General features: G+C 42.0%; 1 pseudogene; it reads right to left on the bottom strand.

The window, feature by feature from the left end:
- Window positions 1-6,910: 6,910 nt before the first annotated feature.
- Window positions 6,911-8,172, bottom strand: LOC125171101 (L-lactate dehydrogenase A chain-like; annotated as a pseudogene).
- Between the last annotated feature and the right edge of the window lie 2,392 nt (window positions 8,173-10,564).

Consider the following 10,564-nt stretch of genomic DNA (forward strand, 5'->3'; position numbering starts at 1 on the left):
CTACCCCACAGTCACCTCTACCTCTTTATGGAGCCAGGCTGGGTCAGAGAGCATATTTGTGAGGAAGCCAGAGAGCTGCCAGCCAAAGTGGGGAAACACACACACACACACACACACACGTCTTACCCTCATCTTGGTTTCCTTCACCTCCCTACATTTGGCAGGAATAGCTTGAATAGCATCACCTCTTTCTAAATCAGACTCCTTTTTGATAAGACAATTCAGTAAATACACCCTTTCACCTATTTATCTGCTTTATCATAGAGAAGATGTTTCCAAACCCTTAAGGTCTTATTTAAGTCACAAGAGTAAAATAAAATGTTAGGAAAATTTTATCCTCTTTTCATTACAACACTACAGTAAAAGAGGAAATTTCTAGAAAGTTCTAGAAATACTTATTAGGAGCCAAGCCCCCTTCTAAATGACATTGGCAGCACTTCTTGACAAAGTGCTGATGTCACTTCTTGGTGAAGAACTGGGTCAAACATCTCTTTCAACTACATGTGGTTAATTAGCCCCATTGTTCTGCTAGTTACAATCAACTGTCCATATCATCCGTTTGGTTCACAGAATAAAAGGCAATACTTTGCACACTTTACTCTGTATCTTCTGGTTAAAGGGTATAGTCAACACTGAGCAACAGGGGCCTGTTGATTCTCAGGCCTCCCCTCAACCCCAGGACTAGAGGCTGGGACCCCACCATTAGTTCGTTAGTTTTACCCCTACCTGTTATTTATGTTTCATTAAAGTCATTTGATTTTAGCCTTTTCATCCATTTTACCTATTCCTAGATGACACAGACTCCTCCAGCTCACTTTAATTCCATCCCATGCCCTTTCCACAGCCTACTGATCATTAGCTTACTCCACTCTGGGTCTACAAGATGAGGAAAACCTACCTGGCACATCTCTCCTTCCCTCTACAACATGCTATGGCCTTGGAGTCTCAGAACCTGGGTCCCAAAACTCTGACACTTACTAGTTGCCTTCACTAGTTGTATAATAATAATACTGTCCTTATAGAGTTATTGTGAGAATGAAATCTGTTCATACATGTAGAAACATGTAGGAAAAGGCTGTTCTAAGTGTATTTTATGGACCAATACAATCCACGGATTGCTTGGTCCCAGTCTGCAACTAGATCAATATGACGTATGGCAGAACTTATTTTGAAACATGTCAAGCAAATCTCATTGGATCAGTGAGTTTAAAAAGCAAAAAGAAAGCTCATTTGTCACATTACAAACTTTAAATATTGATGTGTATGTATTTATTCAAGATATGCATAAAGAACCTTGATGTAAGAGTTGCTATTTCCCTCATAACTATTTGTGAACTTTTAATTGTGAAATAACAAAGTATTAGTATAATAATAATTCTCTATAATAATCATACATACCCTTTCAATAGTGCAAGTAGTACAAGTTTTGTAGTTTTTTTCTTTTTCTTATGTAATTTTCCATTCATTCCTTTTTATGTATCTTGCAAAAACACTAGCTTGTGAAAAACTGGGAATTAAAGAAAAAAGTAATCACTTGTCACAGAGAGTTTGAGGAGCACTGAAGCTCTCCTGAAATTATCTGGTACCCTTCAGTGTACAGCACATTAAAAAGTGCCAAAGAGTAAGTGTTCAATTAACATTACTTATCATTATTGTCATTTTATACATGAAGAATCTCAGGCAGAGAGAGGTTCAGCATTTTGCCCAGCGTCCTAGGTCCACAGGACCTGGAATTATCTGCCTGTCTGCCTAAGGGAAATTGCCAGGTCTTGTCTCAACTGGGAGAAACTCCTGCAGGGCAAAAAACAGGAGCCAAATGGGAGCCTGTCAGCAAGTTGATGTTGGTGCTGGCAGTAGCCGAGTTGAAATCGGATTACCCAGAAAGCACCTCTGGGTGCATTGCCCAAGGAATAGTAACAACCCTGAGTACTACCCATCCAGATGTTGGCACAGGGGACCAGCAAGGTGCATAGTAACTTGGTGGAAAAGAAGTATCCAGAAACAGATCCACTGGGCAGCACCAGATCTCTAGAGGTCCCTGGGGACCCCAACTTCTCCCCAAAGCCACAAGGACAAGTCAGCTCTTATCCTTCGGTATCAGACACAATCTTAGGGAAAGGGGTGAAGGAAAAGATGCTCTTTGAGGGACTGTATCTTCTTAACAGAAGCTGAACCCCACTTACAGGGAGTAAGCTTTAAATTGGAGTGGAGCTGTAATTGATTTTCACCTAGTATCCCACGAGAGACTGCTGTAGAGCAAATCTCCTTTTCCCTGCACCTCTGAGTTGTGACAAGACTTGAATTTTTCTGTCCTGCTTCAAGGACCTCAGGGGAAAGCTAGAGAATGAATTAAGAGATCTCTGACCCCTGTGATCAGTGATCCATTCCTGACCCCTTCCCTCCAAGGCCCTGTGAGATCTGAGCCCCAGCACACAGCACCCCAGTCTCACGAGAGCAAGTGTGAGCCTGCGCTTCACAGCCCATCAGCCAAACTTGAGGGCGAGGGAAGTTAAGTGCCGTCGCCCACCGCGGAGCACGTAGGTGCATTTCACGGGCTGGGAAGCATGAGAGCAGCGCAGGCAGTGGGGCAGGTGGGCGGGCCTTCTTCTTGGGACTAATGAGGCTTTTTCTGGCAGAAGCACATTGCGCTTAATTCTACCTTTCGGGGGGAGGCAAAGAGGAAATGTAAGCACTTTCTTCAGTGAAAGATCTTATTTCGCGTCTCTTCGCTTGTTTATAAGATTTTAAACCTTTTTTTTTAAGTCAAACATCGCTTCATATCACCTGTTGATATCTAAATATTTGAAAGAGAAGTGTAAGAACAGGTTTAATATTTATACCTGTAAAATAAAAGCATCTCTAAAAACCCAACTAATTCCTGAACACTTTTAAAAGTAAGAAACATCCACAGTTAAGGCTTCCTTTTGTTTTTTTCCACACTGAACGTTCCAAATGCTGTTTGTAGTGATTACATTACTGTATATGTTCGTCAAAATTCATTGAACTAAACCACCAAAAAGACTGAATTTTCAGTATGTAACTTAGTTTTTAAAAAAGTTAGTAATTTCTTAAATGCCGAAAGCAGTTTTAGGGAAATACATACATCTTTTAATAGATTTTTTTAAATAATATTAAACTTACAGAAAACTCTCAGGAATAGTACAAAGAACTTTTCCCCCTCAACCCATTGCCCCATCCTCCCTGAATACTTATTTCCTATAAATAAGGACATTCTCCTACTGCAAAACAACCATCAAAGTCAAGAAATCAACACTGATACATATCCAGCCTCCCATCCAAAGACGCCATTCAAGTTTCACCAGTTGTTCCAATAATATCCTTTAAAGAAAAAGGATAAAACCCAGAATCACACATGGCATTTAGTTGTCCTACTCTCCTTCTGTCTAGAACAGTTCCTCAGTCCTCCCTTGACTTTTATGGCCTTGACATGTTTGGGGATTACAGGCCAGTTGTTTTGTAGAACATCTCTGAGTTTGGATTTGTCTGATACTTTCCATGATTAGATTCAGGTCATTGTTTGGGACAGGAGTATCACAGAAGTGATGCCATGTTCTTCTCGGTAAATCTCATCAAGTGGCACACAATTTCAAAGTGTCCCCTCACTAGTAATGTTATTTTGATCATATGTTTAAGGTGGCGTCTGTGTATGTGTGTATACATAAACTTTTATATCTATATTCATTATTCTGTCTATATTTACTGAAAATCATGAATCCACACTGATATCTCCAATTCCAAATGAATATCACAGGGCTTATGTGAGTTTTCTCACTTCTTGGACTGTGAGAAACCTGGCTCCCACCATCCTCCATGGATTTACTTCTTAGATTATCTCCCGTCACCCCACCCCCACCTTCACAGACGCCTCTTTACTTCACATGTGTTCAGACCTCCTGCTCTGAGCCACCATCACCACCCCTACTGGATGCCATCTTCACCCAGGGTTGTTGGGCCTCTGCCTCAGTCCTGTCACTCACCCACACAGGTATCTTCCTTCATGTGGGAAACAAAGGCAGAAGGAAATGGCAGATAAAATTAAATTTCCTTATAACTTGCAGCCCATTGGCAGATTCTCGAGGCAGGCAGAGCAAAATGTTTCTCCAGGAACTCCCTACCTTCCTAGTATTATTAATGCTTTTCTAGAGGGGAAAAAGAACCTTGGCTTGACAATAGCTAGGCCTCCAGTATTCTGTGAGTCTTCTTTAGTATATGAAAATCCCATTGGAAACTTACCCTTGACTTTACCTCCCCCACCTCCCAAGTATATTAACCAGTGTCTCTTCATGGTCCCAGGGCAGCTCTTTCTGCCCATGGGCCCTGTCCCCGTGCTTTAATAAAATCACCTTTTTGCACCAAAGATGTCTTCAAGAATTCTTTCTTGGTCGTCGACTCCGGACCCCATGAACCTCCCCATTACCCCACAAACCTCATCCCTCCTCACCCCATTTAGGCTCTGACACCCAGCCTTAATTCTGCCCCTCACCCCCTGCGATAGATGCCTATTTTGCTCAATCCCATGAAGTAATATTTGGGCTGAGTTTTTCAGGAAAGGAAGGGAGGGATCAAAGGAGGGAGAGAAAGAAGACTTAGCCAAATGATGCTGTGTGGGGTTTTGTGGTCTTTCTAATTCAGGCCCGAGCATACCTAGAATTAGTTCTCTCCTATCTTGAAGTTAAGGCACTAGATATATCCCAGCTACAACTTCTTTGGCTAACTTCTTTACTTGACCACTTCCCCTCCCCACAAAAAACCCTCTTGAAGACAGCGTAATTCAACTTTTCCATTTAGCTGCACACTGAATTAATGTCAATGGCTAATTTAACATAACGTGTTCTTTTTCAGAGCCATGAACAAGTAATGATTTCCATTTGCCAGAACTGAAATTTTTTTTAAGTCCTTATTACAAGAACTGTGATGCCAAGTTAATATAGGATGGTTCTCTGGTTCTTTGATGTGTGGACACACATGAAAATCAAATGCTTTGTGATGCATAAAATTCCAGTCTTCAGTCTTCTGTCTCCTGTGGGACAATATAGCAACAGTGGGCATACACATTTGCCGTGTTTTTTGTCACTCAATACTTTTTTAATTCTGTTCCTACGACCACTGGACAATTTCCCCTCTCCCCTCTGCTACGTCCTCAAGGTGGAAGCCTTCCACTAGCCACCCCTCTCCCCTGAAGCTAGAGCACAAAGAGCAAGATTTTCACAGGAAGAAGGTAGCACCAAGAGAATCTAGCTGCCGAAGAGAGGCCGGAGGATTGTGGGGGAGGGATGCCTAGCTTTACAAGGTAACCTTCAAGGAGATGTGAGGGTAGACTCCCTCCCCAGAGCAGGCTCTGTGAACCGCTTAGTATCCTTTTAATAAACTCCTCTCCACTTGAACTAGCTAGAGGGAATTCTGTGGTTTTCTACTAAGAATCCTGATGGAGAATAGTAATTGTCAATCCTATAATCTACAAACATTTATTCTTTATCTGATATGTCATCACATCCACTTTGCCCAGGTTTTTTGTTCTTGTTTTTGTTTTTAAACATAGGCATATCACTAGGTGAGCTTAGTCGGTTAAGCTCCCTGCTCTTGATTTTGGCTCAGGTTGCGAGTTCGAACCCCAAGTCAGGCTTTGCACTGACAGCATGGAGCTTGCTTGGGATTCTCTCTGCCCCTTTATTTTTAGACAGACAGAAGAGAGAGAGATACAGAGAAAGAGCATGCTGGGGAGGTACAGAGAGTGTGGACAGAGGATCCCAAGCAGGCTCTACACTGTCAGTGCAGAGCCCAATGTGGGGCTTGAACTCATGAACTGTGAGATCATGACCTGAGCCGAAGTCAGTCGTTTAACCAACTGAGCCATCCAGAAGCCCCTAAAAAAGTTTTTTTTGTAATTAAAAAACAAACAAACATAGGCATATCATTAGTAAAGAGTGTTCCCTTTATATATTTAAAGTGAACCTGTGTTTAGGGTCACCTGGGTGGCTCAGTTGGCTAAGTGTCCAACTTCGACTCGGGTCATGATCTCACGGTTCCTGAGTTCATATCTGGCTCTGTACTAACAGTGTAGAGCCTGTTTGGGGTTCTCCCTCTCTCCTATCTCTCTGCCCCTCCCCCTGCTTTCGTGTGCACTCATGCTCTCTCTCTCCTCCTCTTTCTCTCTATCTCAGCTAAAAAAATAAACTTGAAAAAAAAATGAACCCGTGTTAAGGTGGAAAGGTTGCCACCATATTCGAGCCCCTCATCCTGTGCAGGAAATGGAACTGAAGCCCACAGGGAGGATGGATGCAAGCACTCCTCGTTGGGGCAGAGCTGGATTTTGGAACCCAGATCCTCAGCTTCCCGCTCCCATGGCCACCCCTTCCCATGTCCAGCTTACACATCGCCCAGGATGATCCCAGATGGAGATTTTTATTTTATTTTATTTTTCACTGTTCCAAGTTTATTTGGTAGTTTAGTTGGTTGGTATGACACTTAGATACATTGTTGGTTGCATTGTTTATATGTAGATGTTTCTGTTTACATTATAAGGCAATGTACACTATATTCTGACATACATAGTACACATAATAAGATCCTTTAGATCCTTTAGAACAGTTATGCACTATAGATGCAATACTGATTTATACATTGGATCCCAGGATGTGATTGACTGGAGAAAAAAAAAAAGGTGGACTGGGCATGTTGGGTGAAGGAACCAGAAGTAATATAACACACAGTAAATACACATCTGGTTTGAAAAGCAACAGCAGCATACACAGCGTTGGCAGTGGTGCCTCTGAGGTGGTAGAGCTAGTTAACATTAACCAACTTAGGGCAAGAGGGGTCTCATCCAGCATCAGGATGTAGCTTCAGGGTTTTGTGAACCATGCCTATTTGTAACTTTAGGAAACAGGTTTTTCCTAGGCTATTTTAATATTACTACTGGAGTAACAGATCAGGTAAGAAGGGTAATATACACAACCTCCAACTAAAATCCGGTTGTAGTCTGGACAGTGAAGTGGTACAACATCAGAAAACTTGAAAACTGCGGCTCTTTTTGGATCCCCCAAAGTGTATCTGTACTCTTCCTCAAATGGGCCTCTTCCTCAGGAGTCAGAGTCGCCGTCACAACATGTGAGATTCCATTCTGTCCCAAGATGCAAGGAACACTAAGGAAGACATCATCTTTTATTCCATAGAGACCGTTAATCATGGTGGAAATTGGAGGCACCCACCTAAGATTCTTCATTATACTTTCTGCCAAATCTGCCACAGACAGTCCAATGGCCCAGGAAGTATAGGCTTTCAGTTTAATCACCTCATAGGCACTGTCAGCCACCTGTTTGTGAACCTCTTTCCACTGTTCCTTATCTGCATCTGTGCCGAAGTCAGGGTACAGATTCTTCAGGAAGGCACCAGCAACATTTATTCCACTCCATACAGGCACACTAGAGTCTCCATGCTCCCCAAGACGCACCCATGACAGCTTAATGGGTGAAGTCCCAGCCTTTTCCCCATTAGGTAACAGAACCAGACTGAATCCAGATTCATGGTTTCACTTCTAATAACATGGTTTTTGGGAAAGCCACTTATCTTCCAAGCCTCCTAGGTCAAGATATCCACTGGATTGGAAACAATAAGCAACTTGCAGTTTAGGTTCTATTTTACAACCCATATTAGAAATGATGAACTTAAAGATGTTCACATTATGCTGGACCAAATTAAGATGGCTTTCTCCCTCTTGCTGACGTGTCCCAGCTGTGATAATAACCAGCTTGGAGTTTGCAGTCACATGATAGTCTTTGCCGGAGACAATTTTTGGTGTTCTAGGGAATAGGTTGCCATGCTGGAGATCCATCATCTCTCCCTTCAGTTTGTCTTCCATGACATCAACAAGAGCAAGTTCAACCTGCCAAGTCCTTCATTAAGATACTGATGGCACAAGCCGTGCCAACAGCATGAACCCCAACAACGGTAATCTTATTCTGGGGGTTATGATCTTCCTTAAGAAGTTTCTGAATCAGCTGATCCTTGAGAGTTGCCATATTGGATTTAGAGCCAAGAAGAATCAGGAATGCACATCGGCGGGTGGGCGTCCAAGGCGCATGGTGTTGGGTCCGGACTTGGCAGCAGTGGCTCCCCTCCCCAGATGGAAATTTTAGAACGGAAGTGCTGTTTCTTCTGTTAAAGTATGAGCAGTTGCTGAAAATTGCTGGTGTATGGAAGCTATTCATTCCAGATCACATAAACAAAGCCCATGGGTCTATGCAGTCAGTTATGAGCAGGTGGGGTTCCAAACAAGAGGTACTTTCGAAAACAGTGGTTACAGAAAAAAATTCAGAGTCCCATATACATTTCAGAGAAGAGATCCAGTCTGAAGCTTTGACTTTGGAGCCTAAACACCCACCCTGGGCATTCTATTACTTACCTGGGCATTCTTAGTGGTTGGAGCATTTCTGAATAAGAGAGTCTAAACAACAACTGTTGATAGAATGTTAATTCCCTCCTCCTATTTAGACTCAATCCCTTGCTTCCTCTCTTCACCTATCTTCATTTCCCTTCTCTAAGGGGAAGGGAGGGAGTAATCTGGTGGGTGGGTAGGAGGAAGAGCCACCTCCTGTTAACTAACTAGTTAACCAACTGTGAGCCAACGAGTCCAGAAAATGCTCTGCCTCACATTTTATCAGGAGAGGGTTTTGCAGCTCTGCCTGGACTGGATGGAGGAATTTACTTCTACCTCTGTAGAGAAGGGACAGCCAGCCCACTGCCATGACAGATATGTGGCTGTGCTCTGAACAGTTTATCAGTGATAAAGGTAACAATGGACTCTCCAGCTGCTAGACTTTGTCTCTCTCTTTCTCTCTCTCTCTGTTTCTCTCAGTTGGTTCAACACCCAGGAGAGGTAGAAAGGGGTATTGTTTCCCAAACCCTAAAGCCCTTATATCTTCATATCTCCCTCTCTCTACTTCCATCCCTATGTAGCTAATCAGTCACTGATGCCCTCATTTAACTAAAATGAGCACGTTAAAATGTCCCTGCAAGGTCTCTTAGCAACAGGGCTTCCCGATCCTCTTTAGGGAATAACGCCATAGAAAAAGAGTGTTTCCTTCCAGTTAGTTATTATAACAGGAACTCCATGTATCATAAACTTTTGTGTCATTTCATATTGTCTGGCCACAGTTGAGCATCAGCTGGGCCTCTTTGTCTGCGCTGATCCTTTTCCAAGTTTGGACACGAGGAAGGAGCTCCCGTGAGGCGAAGCTGCCTGTGCAACTGTGCACACCAGTGCAGGGCAGCAGGATGGGAAGCATGACTCTGGAGTCACAGCCAGGTGGGGACAGACACGGTGCACAGCACAATCCACTGCTGCCCTGCCTGGCAGCAAATTCATTTGACACTTCATCAAACCCCAGGCACAGCCATGGCTCTGCCATCTCTTGTCTTCAGATTGGAGGTAATGCACGCATCTCTGTCATTCAACGGGTTAATTTTATATCCTAGTTCTAGGAGAAACAAAATCATTGAATAATGAGTTAGCACTTTTTGCCCTTCACATTGGCAAAGTTGTCTTTCTTTGTTAGGTAAATGATTATGTGGAACAAGGATCTCTTAGATTTTAGGCGATCTAAACAGAGCTTACAACACAAAAACACACAGATCCTCTGACCTTGCAACCCCACTTCTGAGAAACTACTCTACAGAAATAAGAGGGCCTTTATATAAGAGTGTATGTAAAAGACATTTGCAGCATAGTTTGTGTGGCAAAAAACCAAAAACAGACAAATAAAAAACAACAACTTGAAGTTTCCATCAGTAAGAGAATCTCTGATAAAGCTGTAAGAAAGACATATAATGGAATTGTGTATAGTTTTTTTAAAGGATAAAATGGATCTATACCCATCGAACTGGAGGTGTAGCCACTGTATACTGTTAGTCAAGAAAAGCAGGATGGCAGGATGTGTATCCTATAATGCTATTTTTTGTTTATCTAAAAAAAAAATGTATGTAAGTGCATAGATGGTTGTACATTACTATATGAATTTGGAGAAAGGTATGGAGAGAAACATAACCATCACAAAAGTAGAATATCTATGAATAGGGAAATAATGAAAAAAAAAAAGAAAGCTTTTAAAAAATAGATTAGAAGACTGCATTACAAGTTGGTTCAAAATCCTTGTACATAATTTTAGAGATCTAGAAAGCTAAATGATAAAGTATAGGAATTTGATCAAATTAACATGTTACAGTTATTTATTGGTCCATTCTGTAGACATCAAAATGATGTTTGGGATATAAATCGAAAGTGAAAATCAGGTAATTAAACTGGTAACATATAATCCCTATCTATAAGTCTAATCGTGTGGATGGATATACAAGAAAGTATAATAGTAATCATCCACGCTATGAAATTATGAGTCTTTTATTCCTTATTTGTATTTTGCAGTTTTTCTTTTTAATTTTTTTTAAGTTTATTTAATTTTGAGAGAGAGAGCGAGGGTGCATATGAGAGAGAGCGCACAAGTAGGGGAGGGGCAGAGAAAGAGGGAGACAGAATCCGAAGCAGGCTCCA

Source organism: Prionailurus viverrinus, chromosome A1, assembly GCF_022837055.1.
Source record: "Prionailurus viverrinus isolate Anna chromosome A1, UM_Priviv_1.0, whole genome shotgun sequence".
Classification (NCBI taxonomy): Eukaryota; Metazoa; Chordata; class Mammalia; order Carnivora; family Felidae; genus Prionailurus; species Prionailurus viverrinus.